This window comes from Pinus tabuliformis, chromosome 5_1, assembly GCF_031772625.1.
Source record: "Pinus tabuliformis cultivar Carrire ecotype Pingquan chromosome 5_1, CPIR1, whole genome shotgun sequence".
Lineage (NCBI taxonomy): Eukaryota > Viridiplantae > Streptophyta > Pinopsida > Pinales > Pinaceae > Pinus > Pinus tabuliformis.
The window spans coordinates 328131376-328149693 of record NC_142305.1 but is presented as its reverse complement, the minus strand read 5'-3'; positions in this window follow the sequence as shown (position 1 = coordinate 328149693).

The following is an 18318-nucleotide window of genomic DNA, read 5'->3' as shown; positions in this document are numbered from 1 at the left end:
GTGTTTAACATATTTTGGTAATTATTGTTGTTTTTCCAAGAGAAGGTTCAATTCTCTGAGATTGGTAGAAAACACTCAAGTTGTACTATTATTAAGCGCTTTGCTATAGCAGCACGAAGACATGTAATTTCGATTGGACGATGATGTTGCTTGCAGTATGCACAAGGAGTCGGCCCAACTACACACATATTAGGAGACTGCTTTATTTCCAGAAGTGTTAGCTTTCGAAGAAATGGCAGTTAGATTAACCAAATGAAGTTTCTTGAGAAATCTGCTTCACGTGATTTGTATTGGTTCAAAGTGGAAGAGAACAACGATGGATAAAGCCTCTAGAAAGTTATAAGCTTTACGGGTATTTTACGCTTGGTCGACAAATCGAAGCCTTTGAAAACAAGTCAAGACGGATTCCAAAGAAGGACACTGGGAAAACAAATAAAATTCCTCGAGAGTTTTGCTTCAAGAGAATTGTGCAGTCTGTATACAACAATGGATTGGTATTTGATCCTGAAGTTCTTGATCTCACAGAGGATGATCTAATAGAGAAGTTTACTGCTGGTATTTCTACTGTGACAACGCTTTCTAGTATTTGAAGGATTCAAGCAAGTTTGCAGTTGTTGCTGCCCCAGTGTGGATTTGTATTTAAAATTCATTATAGTACATTAATTCCTTGCTTCAACTGTTGCATAAAGAGTTTGGTGGGCTGATTGTAATCTTTTATGGAGAAAAGTTTAGTCAGTTGTATTGTTAGAACATATTGCTGGTCATGAGTAAACTCTCATTTTTTATGTAATGGATTGTAATTAGTGCTTGCTGGTTGCACATTGATCATTTGCTGACATTTATAAAGGATATTACTATATACTGTGAGTGGGTATTACTTTTATGCATTGAGTAGTAGTTGTGATCAGTTTTTAAGGTGTAAATCTGACATTGAAGAAAAAATGGCCAGAATCAGTGAAGTATTAGAGTTCATGAAAACTCTTATACAATCTACTGTTGATGACACATTACAAATCAGCAAAGGATCTCTCTCAGAAATTCAGACATGCTTATATAATGCACAGGAAAAGATCGATTTTTTGCAGCTTGAATCACAGCTACAGCAAGAAGAGCTACATCAAAATAGACATCATTTTGAACCTGTTTCTGTTAAGAACGTTGAGACTGCAACCCATCAACAACAAGACAATAATGTTATAGTTCATTCAGATTTAGTACCCCATAAAGCAGCAGCTGTCCATGCAGATGCAGAAACTCAGTCTGCACTTCCCAAGCCCATCATCAGACCTTGGAAACAACTTGTCCACAACAAGCACAGAACTGGCCTTGGATATGACAAGGACTTGTCCTTTCATATTCCAGACTACTCAAAGCCCATTCATTTTCAGAGTGCTGGATTAATTCATGACAGTTCACCTGCTCTTCATGACAGTTCACCTCTAGCTGTTCTAGATTCTGCCCCTCTTCCACAGCAACAACAACAAAAACAACAGATCGTGAAATGCCAACACTGTGACCGAGTTGGCCATATGAAAGATCACTGTTTTTATCTTCATCCATGTAAGCACTGTCATAAAACCAGTCATTCTTCAAACAGATGCTTCAGAAACAAACACCCTGCAAGAACAAAGATTCATCTTGGATGGATCGCTTCTTGGCAATGGGCATCAACAACCAAGAAGATATTCCAAACACATGTCAGAACTTGTTCTAGAGTATTGAACAGTCTTGCAGTTGAGTTTTATCCATCATCTCACCTTGTATCTGACAGGGGGGGAAATGATGGTCATCTACAAGCTTCAAAGCCACATCAAGCGAGCCTGAGCCACAACCTGCCACACCAGTTTCAGATTTGTAGCCAGAGACAAAGATGCCCCTGAGCATGCCTTCAGTTGGCAATCTGGGACACTTCCTCTAGCAAAAGACTTCAGCTTCCTGCCAGTTTTGGAAGAATTCCAGGAACAAATTTGAGAACACTTCCTCTAGCAGAAGACTCCAGCTTCTTGCCAGGTTTGGAAGAGTTCCAGGAATTGCATTAAGCATTCTAGAGTTGTTGGTCATCCTTAAACCATCACAGGTTGGGACATCCCTTTTCAGGTTGAAGTTTTCCCTTTTATGCGGGGTGAGACCTCCCTTTCATGGTTGAAGGTTTCCCTCTTCAAAACAATAGGAGCACTTCCTCTAGCAGAAGACTTTAGCTTCTTGCCAGTTTTGGAAGAGTTCCAGGAACTGCACTAAGCATTCCAGTGTTGGTGGTCATCCTTAAACCACCGCCCTTTATACCAACATTTGAGAGAGCACATTTAGCCTAGTGTTGCCATGCATTTTTTCACATTTTGTATTTCAGCTCTCTTCTTGGACTCATACATAACCCTTCGGATTAAGGGGGGGAATGTTGGACACCTAATCCTCAATGGGTTAGTGTGGAAGCTGAATGGACAAAAGGAGTCCAAGAGACCTTGGGATGTGAAACCCAACGGTCACAACAATGTACTATAAATGTATATCTCATGTTAATAAAAAATGTACTTGCATGTTTTATCTTTCATATTTCTGGTTGCCCATGTGTGTTTAACACGTCCGTAGTAATGAGTGGGGCTGAAGACATGTAAAACTTGTCCAAAACAGACAAAAATGCACTATCAGTCTCCTGAAAGCTCTTCTCCCACTAACAACATGTTGAAATTCCTCCTCTTGTGCTCTTTCCAATTATCGGGCTTTATAAAGCCTTCTTCATGACAAAGGCCACATAAATCGAGCCTGTCTGGTTCAAAATGGAGGCAAGTGGAGTAGAAGGATTGACGGCACAACTGACCCTTAAAATGGCCTTATTATCATTGTAACGACAAATACCAAAAATCCTGAAAATACACTAAAATCCAGCAAAATCTTCAAGCCTCGGACTTCAAATTTTATTAAATCGGGCGTATTTTCTGTATCGGGTCCAAGCCCGAGATTGAAATCGGCATATCGGGAGTGCAAGTCCTGTTAATTGGGGATGGCCGATCGCCGATATTGGCGTCGGTTGTTGTCATCGGCATCCCGCTCACATAATGGTCTAATGTCCTAGTCTTTGATTGTCGATAATGATCCCACCAATCGCATCACCAATCGGCCCCTTGCCTGCTCTGATATCACCGACATGCCTCTGACCTGATATTTCGACAATCGCTGATCGGGGGTTCCGCTGCCTCTCTTTAAGTCTGCCTTTTTGGATGTGCCGATTGCGATTTTTCCTTTTAAGCTTAAAAGTCCATTTTTAAGAAAAATGCCTCATTTTCTTAAGGAACATAGCGACCTTATTTTTGCGATAACTTCATCATCTGGACTCGGATTGAAGTGTCATTCACGCTGTTGGAATCAGGGCGACGAGATCTACGTTCTGGTCCTGGGTCGATTTCATTATGAGAACTTTGATTCTAAGCTTTTCCATGCCATTTTATCTGAAGATCCACCTAGATCAACTAGTTATGAATGTTCTGGGGTTTTTTATTTTTATTCAAGATTGGATGGTGGGATGCTTGAAACAAATGGATAGAATGATGTCTTTAGACCATTGGGCTATGGAGTCAATAGAACTGGATCAACTCACTAAAGGGAATGTTCAAAGGGAAAGCTAGCAGAGTAAAGTGCAGGTCTTTGGAACAGGGGGTGAAATGGTTTTAATTAGGGTGAGAGAGCAATTAAGGGTTCTCAGACCGAAATATAAATGAGGAATAGAGGGTAACCAAAAGCAAAGGGAAATTAAGAATCCTTTGATCTGGATTAACAAGAAACAACCTAAACTAAGGAGAAATTAAGAATTCCTTAACTTAGATATTAGTTGAAAACATTTATATGCATAACTGTTAAAACATAGTGTAATTAAACAAACTCTAAAATATTGTTCCAGTTATAGCATACAGATTCAGAAATACATTAAAGATTGTGGAAAACTTTAAGAAAGATAACGATAACATAAGAAAATACTTGTCTGCACTTTGCTCAACATATGAATCCTGTGACATATCTTGTCTTTATTCATCAATCCAACTTGCTAGCTCAGTTGATGATACACTAGCTTTACAGTCTTTTGGTCAAAATTCTATAGAAATGTCTAAGAATTCACCCTACATACTTTGAATTGTGAAGTATTTATACAAAAATTATTACAAAATATCTCAAACTAACTGGAGATTTAATCTAGGAAATAAAAATATCTTCTTGCAAGAAGATAGAGACGGCTATGGAATTGCTTTCATGCTGTCCCATTTATTTTGGTACTGCCGACCTTTATGGTTTGGTTTTAGCCCTTTATGCTACTTTGTTGTTTGATCTTTTACGCTAGAAGCTTCATTTGCTTTTGGCTTTCATCTGATGCTCTTTGACACTGATACTCTTTGACTCTGTTGACCTATCTTCATCTTTTCACCTAGCTGTTTTACTTTTACTGTACACTAACCTTTTCACTGCATATTTCTTATAGTAAATTAGTCAATTTCTCCCATGTCTCAACATTAGGTAATTGGATCTTCAACATCCTTCTGTATATTTCATCTGCCTCGGTGTACTTGGAAAAAGTAGGCTTATTGATAAACAAGTGTTTTACCTCATGCTAGAGGTAAAACAAGTTTTCAAATGTATGATAAAGTACTTTGCTTGTTGGCAATGCCTTGACTGATGATGTACTAGCCTGTTCTTTTGCTAGCTCTCTGATTTTGTTGTTGTAATCCTGCTATGTCATGAGCTTTTCATTTATTACTAAGGGATTGGGTAACCCTTTCTCTCTAAATCAATCAAGGTATTTTCAACATCTACCTTTGTATTATCCCTGTCTACAAGAGTGTTTTCCAATCACTCAGATTGATTGGCATATCTTTCTATCTCTGGTATGGGGTGGTGGATGTAAAGCCCCAATTTGACCTTTTGTCTAAGTCTAGTCATAAACCCTTGAGGGTCATATCTCCACATAAAACTGTTTTGGAACTTCATTTGTTGCAAAATCAGATCTCCCTCCTGCCTTGCTTCTCTAGAATTGCAGATGAAAGGGCCTAACTGGTTTTTGACTCTGAACTACGTTCTTTTCTTGGCTGAGACAAAATTGACTTCATCACAATTCATTATCTGCCTATAATATTCCAAAGAAAATAACCTCATGGGGAGGTATTTGGGGAGTTTGTATGGGGCAAGTTGGCACCCATAGATTCTTATTTCTATGTGGTTTTGGTAAAGGTACTAATCTCCCACTTTACTTTTCTTGGACAAATGGAGGACTCTTTTGATATCTTCGCGTATTCTGGGTGGAGGGCTTCCTGTCAACGTGGTCATGATTGGATGGACAAAAGAGTCAATGAAGTCTGTATAAGTGCATGGTGATGAATACTTGTGGCATAATCGAGTCCAAAATATGATAGACTTGGGCTGGCCTCTAGTATCAAGCTTTTGGAGGGTGAAGGGAAATCTTTCTGACTGATAATACAAAAACATATAGTATAGTATAGACGAGTATTTGAATACTCTCTCATTGTGCATTCTAGTAAACTGTTCATGCATCCTTTCAGCTATGAACTGGGCATAATTGTATATAGTAGCAGGAGGCTTTCCTGGGATGAAAATGGACATGAAGGCCAGGATGAGCTCGTCAACAAATCATCAGTGGTAGATCCCAAAACACATGATATCATAGTCACAATATGCTTTCCTCTTTCAGAGAAAATGGCAGAAACATATGGAGGGGCATTTTGGGAATGTTTTGCTCTTCTACAATGAAAGTTCGGAACAATTGGGTTAGTTTTGATGGACTCAACTTGGTGTACTAGTCTAACAAATCTCCAATTGAGAGTGGGGTCAGGTTTGGATCTGGTTGGAATTGTAACATCTCATTGATTGATTCAACTGTGATGGTAAACAGGACTTTCTAGTCAGGGGACATTATAGCTCTCTGGCTGGGAATGTAACATGCATGGCACATATGGACAATTTTAGGAAAAATGTGCACTTGGGGAAACTAATATTTGGGCAACTTGGAGTCCCAAAGGCCAATGTCATCTGAATGGTTTAGGTATCTATCTTTACTCAAACAATGAAGTTTGAGCAGGACCTCATATGCACTGGTATCTCTGATTTGAAAATCCATGTCTACTAGGGTTAGGTGGTCTAGGTCCAAATGGGGAGTAGTGATAGGTCTGACATCCATGGAGACAGGGGCAACCATAATTCAGTTCTTTTGGATTTGAATTTGGCAGTGTAGGGTTGTATCAGAGGATTGGAAGGCAATTTGGAAACTTTGAGAAGGGCTTGGGTATGTGGTGTTAACTTGAAAGTATTTTTCAATTAATTTTACTTAATTAAAGCACTTTAAGAGTGAATGTTTTCAAATTTTGAAAGGGTGTCTGGTAATTTGTTCACAAATACCTGGAGTTTAGGTGAATTGACTTCAAACTGGTGTTCTGGACAATGGTGAAAGGTTGAAAGGGCTCTGAGAGCTTTGAAGGTGGTCTTCGCAGCTTCTTTGAGGATTAAAATGGGGTTAATTGGTAATTTTTAGGTTTGCAGGTGTCGCACTGGTTTGCAGAGGTTTTCAAAGAGCTCGAGCGAAAAAAGACAAAAAAGGGCTTCTCGGCCTTTTTATTAAGCAACGGTCACTTTTTGGTGGGCAATTTTATGAATGAATAGTAGGTGGTTTATCAGGTTGAGCAGGGAGGCGGTTTCCCAGGCCATCGCACCGCTTTTGTGGAGGAGGCGGTATTAAGGAGGGGTCACCTGATCTACTCTAGTGCTTGACATGTAGCAGTTTGGGGGCCTAGGAAAACCACCTTATCAAGTGGGTAAAGGTCGGCCGTTGGGTGTAGTCGATATGGTTGTGGACCTTTAGATGCGGGCGAGGATGATTAGATGGTAGTTGGGTGAAAAAGTTTCATGGATGAAATGAATTGAGGTGTCGGGGGGGCCCAGGGGTTTTAATCCTCGACGGTTTGGGATTTATTCAAATGAGGGGATTAATTGATCGGGTGGGGTTTACTGACAGGATTAACCCAACATTACCGAAAACTGGTAAGTTAAGCGAATTTTGTCAGGGGTATGAAGTAGGGGGTCAACTATATTTTATAATTAAACTAAGGGTTGGGATATTTATATAGGGGATTTAATTAATATATGGGAAAAGGTATATCGGGATTCACATAATTATGTCAAAAATTAATGTGAAATGTGATGAGCGGAGTGGAAATACCCCTAAGTAAAAAGGTAATGTTTGTGCATACGCTTTACACTTAGGATAAAATATTTTTTGTGGGTTTTTGGAATGAAATAGAATTTAACATGGCGGTTTTTACTTTTCTTAGGCAAATGAAGTTTATCCTTAGGAAAAGGGGTTTTATCAGGGTAATGAGGGGGAAATGGATTTCATGAAGGGGATTCTAACACTTGATGTCCATAAGTCATTGAGTCGAGGGTCCCGTCCCACCAAAAGTCAGAGAAATGCTTTGAGCCTCTTTGACTTGAAGGATTTAAAGTACTAGAATATACTTGTGGACAGAAAATTAGTAAGTAAGGGGAAAAATGAATGAGGGGGAGTTAATCACATTAACTTCAAAACCTTTGTTTTTGCTTCCATAATTGGTCATACATATTGAAATATGTGTCTAAGCATGATTCTTATGTTTTGATCCAATCAACTTTATACTTCAGCAACCTTTCTTCTACTTACCCATTTACTTACCCTAACATTTTTTTCTTCATTTATTTGGGTGCATTTAGACTAGCAGACCCTTATCATTCATTTTTATTTGGAAAAGTAAACTATCTACACCTAACCTTATATCATCCAAGGGCTCAGATTAAACTGATAAGCTCCTTTTATTTTCTCTACCTATCTACTGATCTGCCAAGATTAAATTGTTTGGTCATACTGTATTCTCTAATTATAAACATAAAATCCAAATCATGATATAATCAAGATTAAACAGTTTGATTACCATGGATTGTGGCATGAATAACAAGTTGCACACAATCATTATTATGCATAAAAGTAAATAGTAGTGGCATTTAGACTTGCACACTTTCATGTTCTCTTTTTGTTTTTGGGGTTCATATATTTTCATTTTTTGACCTTCTCTTATTCTTTTTGTCCTTTGGTATTTCTTTTAGGACATACCCTCTTTACATTTTTTAATTTTTTAATATGGAAAACATTTGCAGAAAGCAAATGTATGTACAATATTACAAGGCTTAACCTTAGTCATTCAAAATTATGACTCATATTGGTATAGGAACCTAACACTAGCATCCCCCCATACTACTTCGGGTGAGACTTCGGTCCGAACTCCGCGGGCTGATGCCGAAAGGGCCAGTAGTGTAGGGATTTGTTTGGCTAATTAATGTTGAACATGGGTCAGCCCCCCTCAAGCCAACAGAAGCATATGGCTGAAATGGTTGACAGGTTAGGGAGGATATTGAGGAGCATAAGGATAAGAAGGATGTGTGGACCTTGATGGATGAGTGGAAGAGTACCAGGGTGGCAAGGGTGCATTCTGGTTGGGATGGTAATAAGAGTAAGATTCACCTTTCATGCCTTGATGGTATGGCCAAGGTCTTTGAGGCCTCCTTTTATTTATAAAGCAGAGTTTCTCAGCCCCACCTTCTGCCCCTTGGTATACCAATTTTAAATGAGGAAAATAAGGGCATTTATTTGTGGCATGGTTTTCTTCAAATACTGAGCAGACCTCTATGACATTTAATGGGCATTCATTTCTGGGGTGCCTTCTAGTGCATTTAGGGAAGAAAATAACTAGGGATCTCTCTACTTCATCTTGTCTTCTCTTGATTTGCCCGGTATCCATTTTCAAAGAAAGTTATGCATCATTTCACTTTTGAAGTCCTCCAACATGTTCTCAATCTCATTCTTGATGGATGTTGTGGAAGGAGAGGAACTGATCAAGCCTTGACTAACCCTACCCTTCTACCTAGAATCTTGAGTGATTTTTGAACATTGTTTTGATGTCCTCATAGAATAATTGATAGATGTCTCCCCCAGACAACATGTTGAGGGTTTCCAACATGTCTTCCTTGATCCCTCAGAGAAGAACTAGCTTGAGTGATTCGAGATCAAGGGTGCATCTAGACCTCCTATAACTGATTTAAAATATCTTCTCATAGTCCTCTAGGGATTCATCAGGTCCAAGGGTCATTCTAAATATTTCTTCCTTGTTTTCTTTGGACCTACAGTAGTCCCTGTACTTGTTCTTAAAGTCTTGTTTCATTTGAGCCCAAGTAGTGATGCTATCCCCATAAAGACCCATAAACCAACACAAGACTGCTTGCTTAAGGGTATATGGGAATAACTTCAGCTTCTGGTCATTAGAGGCATAGTCATAGGTTCTAAAAATAACGACAAATTAAAACATAAAAGTATCAGGATCCTCAGAGGTTAAGCAATAGAAGTGTGGAGGGGCAATAGGGATTAAATTCTTCATTCCAACCTCTCCATTAGTATCTCTGATAGGGAAAACCTCATTGTTCCTATTTTCAGCAATGATTTGGGTAGGTGAAGTGGGTTCTTCTTCTTTCCCAATATGTTCTTCAAATATCTCAGGTTGCTCACCTAAAGGATCTTCTAACTCCCCTGTAGTGAGAGGGGGAAGCTGACAATCACCAAAGAAGAGTGAAGGTTGACTGTTTGAGGGTGTGGGGGTGTTTGGTAAGAATTTTCCTTGAGTATCTCTATTCCTACGAGGCATGAAAGAATTTTTTTTCTTCTTTTATGTTACTTTTTGAAAACTTAATGCAAAATAGAAAATAATGCTTAAGCAAAAATAACATCTACCTAGACACTTACCTGAAAACGATGCCAAAAAGTGGTGATCCTTGGTATTACACAAAGAGTGTTCTAACTCCCAATGGATCCTCAACTCTATTTATCGACCCGGGGTTCCTACAAACTTTGAGGCGATAGTTCTATATACACAGAAGATGGGATTCTACTCATGCCACCATCAACTAGGAAATTTGATCAATAGTGCTCTAATACCATCCTCCCTACTTAATTAGAAGAAAAACTAAGTAGTGAATGTGAAATTTAGAAGCTACCTCTAATGATAAAAAGGAAAATGATTTTTTGAACTTCAAATTTTAAATTATATTGAATCAATTCATGAAAGGATAAGAGCTACACTTCTTGCATAAAGGGAACTACATTATCTTGTAATCAACCATATAGCTACCAAATCTACTTGTAGATAGGAAGCTAACCTACCAAATCATAATTCAAGATTCCATGCATCTTCTATCTAGCTCTCACTTGCATATAAATCAATGTTCTATTTGTGCCAACTTTGTGATAAAGAAACTAATGCTATTCTATTTTGCAGTGAAGGAAAAGGAGACTTTGGAGTGGCCTAGGTGCTGCCCTTGATCATGGAGTCACATCTGGGGGTCTATTACACAGTAATTTGTCACCGACTCTGTATTCCCTGATCCCAAATATTGACGATCCATGTTACTGACATCTGTGCTATGTCATGTTGCCAATTATGTGTCATTACCTTCCTTGCAATCTCAGGAAGAATGTCTCAATTCATTATACCTGAAGAAGACCCCTTTTTACCTAAGTTTCTGGGTCGTCGCGAGTTAAAAGTTATCCCTCTTGAAAAGATGGTCAAGTTAACACTAGCCCTAGCGAAGTCTTCACTCTGTCCCTATGTTGCACCTGCGATGAGTTAGATTTGGCAAGTTTTTCAACAACTCGTCGAAACTTCGAGATAAAATTGCTTCATGGGCGGTCCTAGGGCTAGTTGTTGAGTCAGTTGAGCTTGCCTGTCTCCTCTGGGATAGTTGTTCCACCTTTTGTGCAACCTCCTTAAGAGATAAGCTCTTCCTTCCTTCTTTGATGGAACCTCTCCCTCTTATAAATATCTCCTCCATGAATGAGATCAGCTAGCTTGGATGTAACTAGATGATAGCTAGATGTAATTTGATAGTTTTCAAGTTTCTAATAGAGGAGTAGAGGTAGAGAGTGTTATTGGAGTGTGGAAGTAGCCTCATATGTATTTTGATTTGAGAGATGTTTGAGTAGAGTTGGATTGAGAGCTTTCTAGCATCAACCCTTTTGGACAAAAGAGAGAGTCATATGTTCCCTTGGGAGATGGTTCACAAGTAAATGCTTACAAAGACATGCCGACAGGACCCTTCAAGGAGGCTTACAATGTTAACGCTTGGTTGTAAGTTTTACTTTGATTTATATTAATACAAATCAATAGCTTGTTTCTTATATCGTGTGTTAAATTGTATGTCGATAGCTTGAGGTTCATTGACTCTTCAAGTAGATTTGTTGTTTGTTTTATATTGCGTTTGTGGTGTTTCTCTACATGTTGTTTTCAGGTATGAGTAACTAGAAGAACAAGAGCTGGAGCAACACGACGAGGACTTCATCCAATGTTGGATTGAAGGTAGGCCTTCATAACACCAAATTTCTAAGGAAATTTGCTTTGGTATTGTCTTTGCGGTGACTAGATCCACTCTAGGGCTAGAGGGGTTGCCTCTATCCACAGAGGGAACATACCTTTGTCACAAGTTGGCAACCATACTGGGGACTTGTCTTTTCTCTTTTTTGTTGATTGGTTTTGTTTTTTTATTGTCTTCCTTATTGTTTGGGTAGAATACTTCATTCTGGAAGCTATTAGACTACTTCAGTAGCCTTCCCACCCTTCTGAGTGATAGATATGGCCCTGCTCCAGTCCAACTTTCATTTTTTTCTTTTTATTTTGGGTCGTCGCTGTTTATTTCCTAATAGTTGCGAAGTAGTCACATCTGTGCTGTCTTCTAGGTTGCACCTTTTACTGTACGGTGCGAATAAATTGTCTAATAGTCGTGACAAGGCCTAAAATTGGCTCGGCACGGCTAACTAATGTACTTTCGCGACAACGTCGCAAAGTGCTTGGTTAGGGAGGTGCAATGATTTGTTGTCAGCGCATGTTGCTAGTGTTTTACTTGTGACGATTCCTGTAAGTTTCAAAATTTGAAGTTTGTTTGGTTGATTGGCCAGTGTGTTATGTCCTCAGAGCTTGTTTTTCTCCCCTCTGTTGTGTCAAAAGTATTGGTTGTTAAGATTTTTGATTCTGGTTTTCAAGTCTTTTCAAATCCGCCCTCTTGAACTGTGTGACCTAAATACCCTAGGGTTTCTCCACTGCTTGGTTTGCTTGGGTCACTCATTCATTGAGATCTTTAGACTCTGCTTGGTATAATCTCTCTCATTGTTTGAGGCTTCTTCCTTTTCGCTGTTTTTCATCCTCTTGATTGGTGTGTGGCGTTTGGTCACCGAACTTCCTTGTCTTGTTCGTTCGGTCTCCTTCTTTCGCTTGGCATAAATCGCTTTGCTTCCCAGTCAATGAGACAGTTTTCTAGTTTTGTAAAAAGGATTATTTCTTTAGTTTTGAGACTTTGATTCATTTGTGCATGTAGTTGCTTATCATTTATTTGAGAAAATAAAAAAAGTGCATTCATCTTGTATTAAGGTTTGAAAGACAATTTTTTCATTTGTAGATTCTTGAGATTAAGACATTGAAAATCAAAAGTGTGTTTCTCATTTTCTTGATTGCTTGCGAGTTTGAGTAAATGGTAGAAGTGTTCCTTTTTCTTTGATTGGTTTGCTTTTTTGCCATTCAGCTGTTGTGCATTGAAATTCTCACTCTTCCTTAGCTAGTTGTTCATCCAATGAGAATGGTTTTTTTTGCTCATTTAGTTTCATTCTAGGAGTGTTAAAGATACATTCGATAGGGCCTTAAAACCGAGAATTAATTCAAGATTAATTGTTAAAATTTATTGAATGAACTTAAAAATGCATTGGAACCTAACGCTCACATATCTAGAGGTCTAGGCTAGAGACGTGTTCTGGCGTCGTTAAACCTAGTCCCTATTGTTTTCACTAAGGTTGGGTGATTCCTCCTTTTTCGATACAATAGATGCTAGTACGAATTTGTGCTCCCTGTACCGTCTCGTATATATTGGGAGACCCCACTAGGTTATCATCCTATTATCCATAAGTAGTCGAGTCTACCGCCTTACGAGTCGTAACGCACCGAACACATCATTCAGGAAGATTTATTGCCGTATGGGAAGTCCTTGGTCATTTCTCTTTCATTTTATTACCAAGGTGTATATGCAGTTTCACAATTTGTCTGGTAAACCTCTTGCCTAGAATTCTAGAGCAGTCACTTTCATTCCTTTTCGACTCTTTAAAAGTAAAAGGATCATCTGAGCGCTTTTCCTTTCGAGCTCATTTCCAATCGAAAGCGATAGAGTCACCTTTTGTCCTTTTCTCGACTCTTAAAACATGAAAAGGCAAAGTTTTGTTTCAATGTTCTAAAATTAACTTCCCACGAAACATTCCTAGTAACAATTGATTTCCTTAGTGATTCTTTAAATTTGATTCCAATGGAAATATTTTCGGAATCTACCAGTCAAGGGTTCCCCTTAGAAGGGAATCCTGGTCCTTTTCCTTCCTTTGGAAATGCTGGTGCTCCTTATATGGCAACGTTGTCCCTCCCTGGGTTAACCATTGGTTTACCTATTTGGTTATTTTCGACTTCAGTAATCCCGAGTATCTCAACTCCGGCCCCACCATCTCCTTCGTTCGAATCATGCCATGATGATTCTAAGGTTGACCCCTCGCCTTCTTTCCCTGTTTCTTCACCTTCCTCTTCTACTTTGCATGGTGAAAGTTTCAAATCTAGTAACCAAGAGGCTAAGAAGAAAAAGAAGAAGACAAAGAAGAACAAGTCAGCTAAATGAGAGGCTGACCGTCTGAATGTTACTCTAAACGCTCCTCTTATCGGAAAACCTTCTGCACCCTCACAAAAGGTCAAGTTCCCTTGTCGGTTGTGTAAGGGTGACCATCTCCTCCGAGGTTGTCCTGGCATTCCCCGAGTCTTATAGGTATGGTCTCACAATCCCCTCTTCTACTTTGCCTGGTGAAAGTTTCAAATCTAGTAACCAGGAGGCTAAGAAGAAAAAGAAGAAGACAAAGAAGAAGAAGTGAGCTAAATGAGAGGCTGACTGTCTAAATGTTACTCCAAATGCTCCTCTTATCAGAAAACCTTCTGCACCCACACGGAAGGTCAAGTTCCCTTGTCGGTTGTGTAAGGGTGACCATCTCCTCTGAGGCTGTCCTGACATTCCCTGAGTCTTAGAGGTATGGTCTCACAATTTGGATCGACCATCGTCATCGACCTCTGGCGATCATGTCAATGCTACTAGTAAGAAGAAAGGGATGACTAGATTTCCCTGTAGGTTATGTGAAGGAGACCATCTTCTTCACCTTTGTCCTCTTATGGATACAGCCTCCAAAGTTTTGGAAAACCTTACGACTTCTCACCCCCACCTCCCTATTGGTTATTAGAGGCTTTCTTCTAACCCTCCCCCGGTTGGTAAAGAGATTGACTTAGATTCATCTCTTACCCACCCTGCTCTTCCTGAGCCTGACTCTTTGGTGTCTATTCATGACCAACCATTGGTCGAAGAACGTGTCGACTTGGTTTCACCACTAGTTGCTCACTCTGTTATGGAAGTGCCTAATGATCATACTGCTGATGTTCTTCTTGTCTCTTCAGATTCTCATGAATCAAAGAATGGCCCTCCTATCCCGACTGCTCAGGAGAGTCCTCCTTCTATTCCTGCAGAGCATGGGGGAAATCACATGATACCCCCACCAAGTAGTTCTATCGTTTCCTTCGATTGGAGTCACTTGAATACTTTCCACCTCCCATCTTATGTGCCTTTCTAGATCACGGTACACGCCTATAATATGGTAGTACCTAACACTCTATTGGATGAAGGTGCGTTTGTTAGCCTCATGTCTTCCACTACTTGGCAAGCTTTGGGCTCCCCACAACTTGTTCCTATCACCTAGAAGCTGTTGGCTTTTGATAGAGAAACCAGTCAACCCTTAGGGATCCTTCCAAAGTTCCCTATTAATTTGGGAGGTAAAACCGTTTATATAGATGTGATGGTCGTCCAAGGTGCATTGGATTTCAATCTTCTCCTTGGACGTGACTATATTTATGTCATGGGAGCTCTTGTTTCTTCACTTTTCTGTGTGGTGTGTTTTCCACACGAAGGAATAATTATGACTATTGATCAATTATCATTCATTGGTCACCAGGTACCTCCTTTGCAACCATCATCCCCTGTCGGCTCTTGTTTGCAAGCAGTATCTTCCCCGCCACAGGTCCATTATGTGGCTACTCGTTCCATCTCCACCTCTGTTAATGATCACACAAATGGTCTAGTACATTATGTACTGGGGCAATTGGATCCCGATATGTCATTGGTACCCAATGACATGTACTCCTCCCAAAGCGTGGTCTTTTCGTTTAATGAAGACCTCTTGGGAGCCATGTTCTCATATGGTCCATGAACAGTTTCACCAAGGATAGTTCTTTTCTTGTGTCAACCTCGTTAAAAAATGAAACAAAGCGTCTTGAGGATAGTTCCTGTTCTTGTGTCAACCTCATTAAAAACTGAAACAAGGCGTATTGAGGATAGTTCTTGATCTTGTGTCAACCTTGTTAAAAAAATGAAACAAGGAGTCACGAGGATAGTTCTTTTAACGTGTCAACCTCGTTAAACAATGAAACAACTCCCTATTCGAAATCGAGACTTTGATTAAGATCTCGTAAAATCCCAGTCGAGTCTGTCCAGGATCTTGCCAGTGAACCTTCATGCCATCCACTTCGTTGAATGAAATGAAGCTTGGGGGGCATGTACCTCGTTTTGAGTCATTATGCTGAGGGCGCATGCAACTTCTAGTATGCATGAGTCTTCCATGAATTTCTATGTACATAAGTGTGTTTTTCATTTTGTACATGTTTGGCTTGGTGTGTAAGCATTTGCCACTTATTGTGTCCTTTTTACTTCTTATGTAGATGTCTGTCGCACCTTATGTCGGTTTCGCTGATGGTGCCTGTCGTAGTACCTGGAATCTTTCCTTCGTGGCATGGGTTATCTACGATCCTCATGGTGAGTTGGTAGATCTTCAAGGTGTTTGTCTAGGATGTACCACAAACAATGTCATTGAATATAGTGCAGTCATTGAATTATTGGTTGAGGCTATTGTCCTCAATATTTGTGCATTGATTGTGAATCTAGATTCCCAGCTTGTTGTTCTTCAACTCAACGAGCGCTATTCCATCAGAAACCCTCAAATTTTAAGGTTGTATTTACATGTTCATTTACTGGAAAGGAATTTTGATTATATTACATATCAACACATTCCTAGAAGACTAAATACATTAATTGATGCATTGGAAAATCATGTATTAGATAGACATTTGTGACATTTATGAAAGTAAATCATTAAAGACATAATAAGTCAATATAGCAAAAACATAGGTATATATATATGTATATCAAGTGTTGCACATCACAATGCTCAAAAAATATGTGTTTGGTTACATCACAAGACAACATGTCTTTTCAAAAATTGCAGAAATTAAACCTAGGAGTCTAATCTGCATGGTGCTCTCTATAGCACACGACTGCTCGGACCACACGTATGAGAAGTCAGTGAATCCTGCCCGACACCCCTGTTGTGTGTTGTTGGTACTATTGAGGGACATCATCGAATCTCACATAGTCAGGGATCCCCTCCGTCAATCCCTCCAAGTCACGAGAAATCTCGTCCTCTACATCTCCACCAAAAGGAGGAATCTCAAACTCTCGCTCAACTCTCCAAGCAATCAGAGACAAACCTGCAGGCCTTTCCAGCCCAACATTTGAAACATAATGATCAGAACATAAATAAAAAATTATAAAAATACAAAATCTTTAAAAATCAAAATTTGTTACCTTTGTGGTCTCAGTGTTCCCTAGGGGGGGAGTACTAACTCCGGATCACCCCTGAAATCTATCCTAGCGTATGGCCAGTCCTTGACAATGACAAGTTAGTGATCCAACCATTGGAAAAACTGGGGTCTCCATGACATATGTTGACCCCCACCTCCTCGGGGCATCAGCAGTGCCCACTAAGTCATTCGTGGCTCCTGCGGAGTCGGCCATGCTACTGCTGCTTCCTGTCTCTGAAAGATAGGAATGTGCTCAAGGATGAATGATACTAGGATGGACCCATACTCGAACAGTTTTATGTCCCCTAGCTGGTACTTTGTTAATTTCAATTTCATGTTATCAGCCACGACCTCATCCCAGTTAAATATAGTGGGATCCATATAGTCGGCTGCCAGCCGGAGTTGGGTTTTGGTGGCCTCATGTGGGGCTTGTGAGCCAACTGCTCTAGTGATGGTCGAGAGGAGGACGTAGAGAGACAAGTCTCTGAAAGTAGCAATCTTGAGCTTTTCACCCTTATCTGACTTCTATACCTTTGGACACAGTCTTCCCATCATCATGTCCATATTTTCTCCAGTGATTTGGGTCCCAGTCATGCGGGGCCTTTCCCCCCTCCATGACAAACCTATCAAGAAGTAAATGTATCTTGCCTCAATCTCCAGCTCTTGCCCTTGGATGTTTAACTTACCCTCGTTCGGATCCCATGCTCCAACCAGATATTGGAGTAAGTCTGGTTGTGCCCTCAGACTAGGCACCATGAAAAATTTCAGCAAACCACAGTTCCGGAGCACGTCCAGGTAGTTTTGGTCCCCCATGGCTAATTCATCATCGCCACTGTGCTCTCATTCTTTCCACTCAATCACCATGTTTTCTTCTCGTACACACACATAAAGGACTATAAGTACTTAGATTGTGCTTAAAGTCCAAGGAAATTGCTTCAGTTTTGAGAAATATTAAGAATTGGCGCTCGGTGCACCTGTTTTTCTAACAGGTGCGCCGAGCTAAAATCAAGTGTTCGGAAAAGTTGGGATCTTCGCGAATTTTTCGTGTACAGTCATGAAGACCCCGTTTTCTCCCTGTGGAATATTTTGGGTCGTCACGGTCCCGAGCTGGCGACTCACGACGACCACCGTGAATATGTTGACCCTAAATCCTTCCTTGGAGGCAGCTAATACCATAAAAAATGAAGTATTATCTATGTAAATATGCAGGAAATCGATTAGAGCCTACCTGGACCAGACGAATTTACTGACAGGCTGCTGATATTTCTCCAGTCGACCGTTGAAATTTTGAATGCACGAGGGTAAATTTTTTCACTCTGAGGTAAAATGGTGAAAAGTAATTTGATTTTTACCAAATGACTCTTTTATAAGCCTTTTTGGTCAAATTAGGGTTTGTAAATTAGGGTTTTTGTCTATTTTTGGATATTTCACGTATTTTTATATCAAAGATGGATCTTACACTTGTTTTTGTGTAGCAACAGGTTTCATGAACTCTGGTGACTGA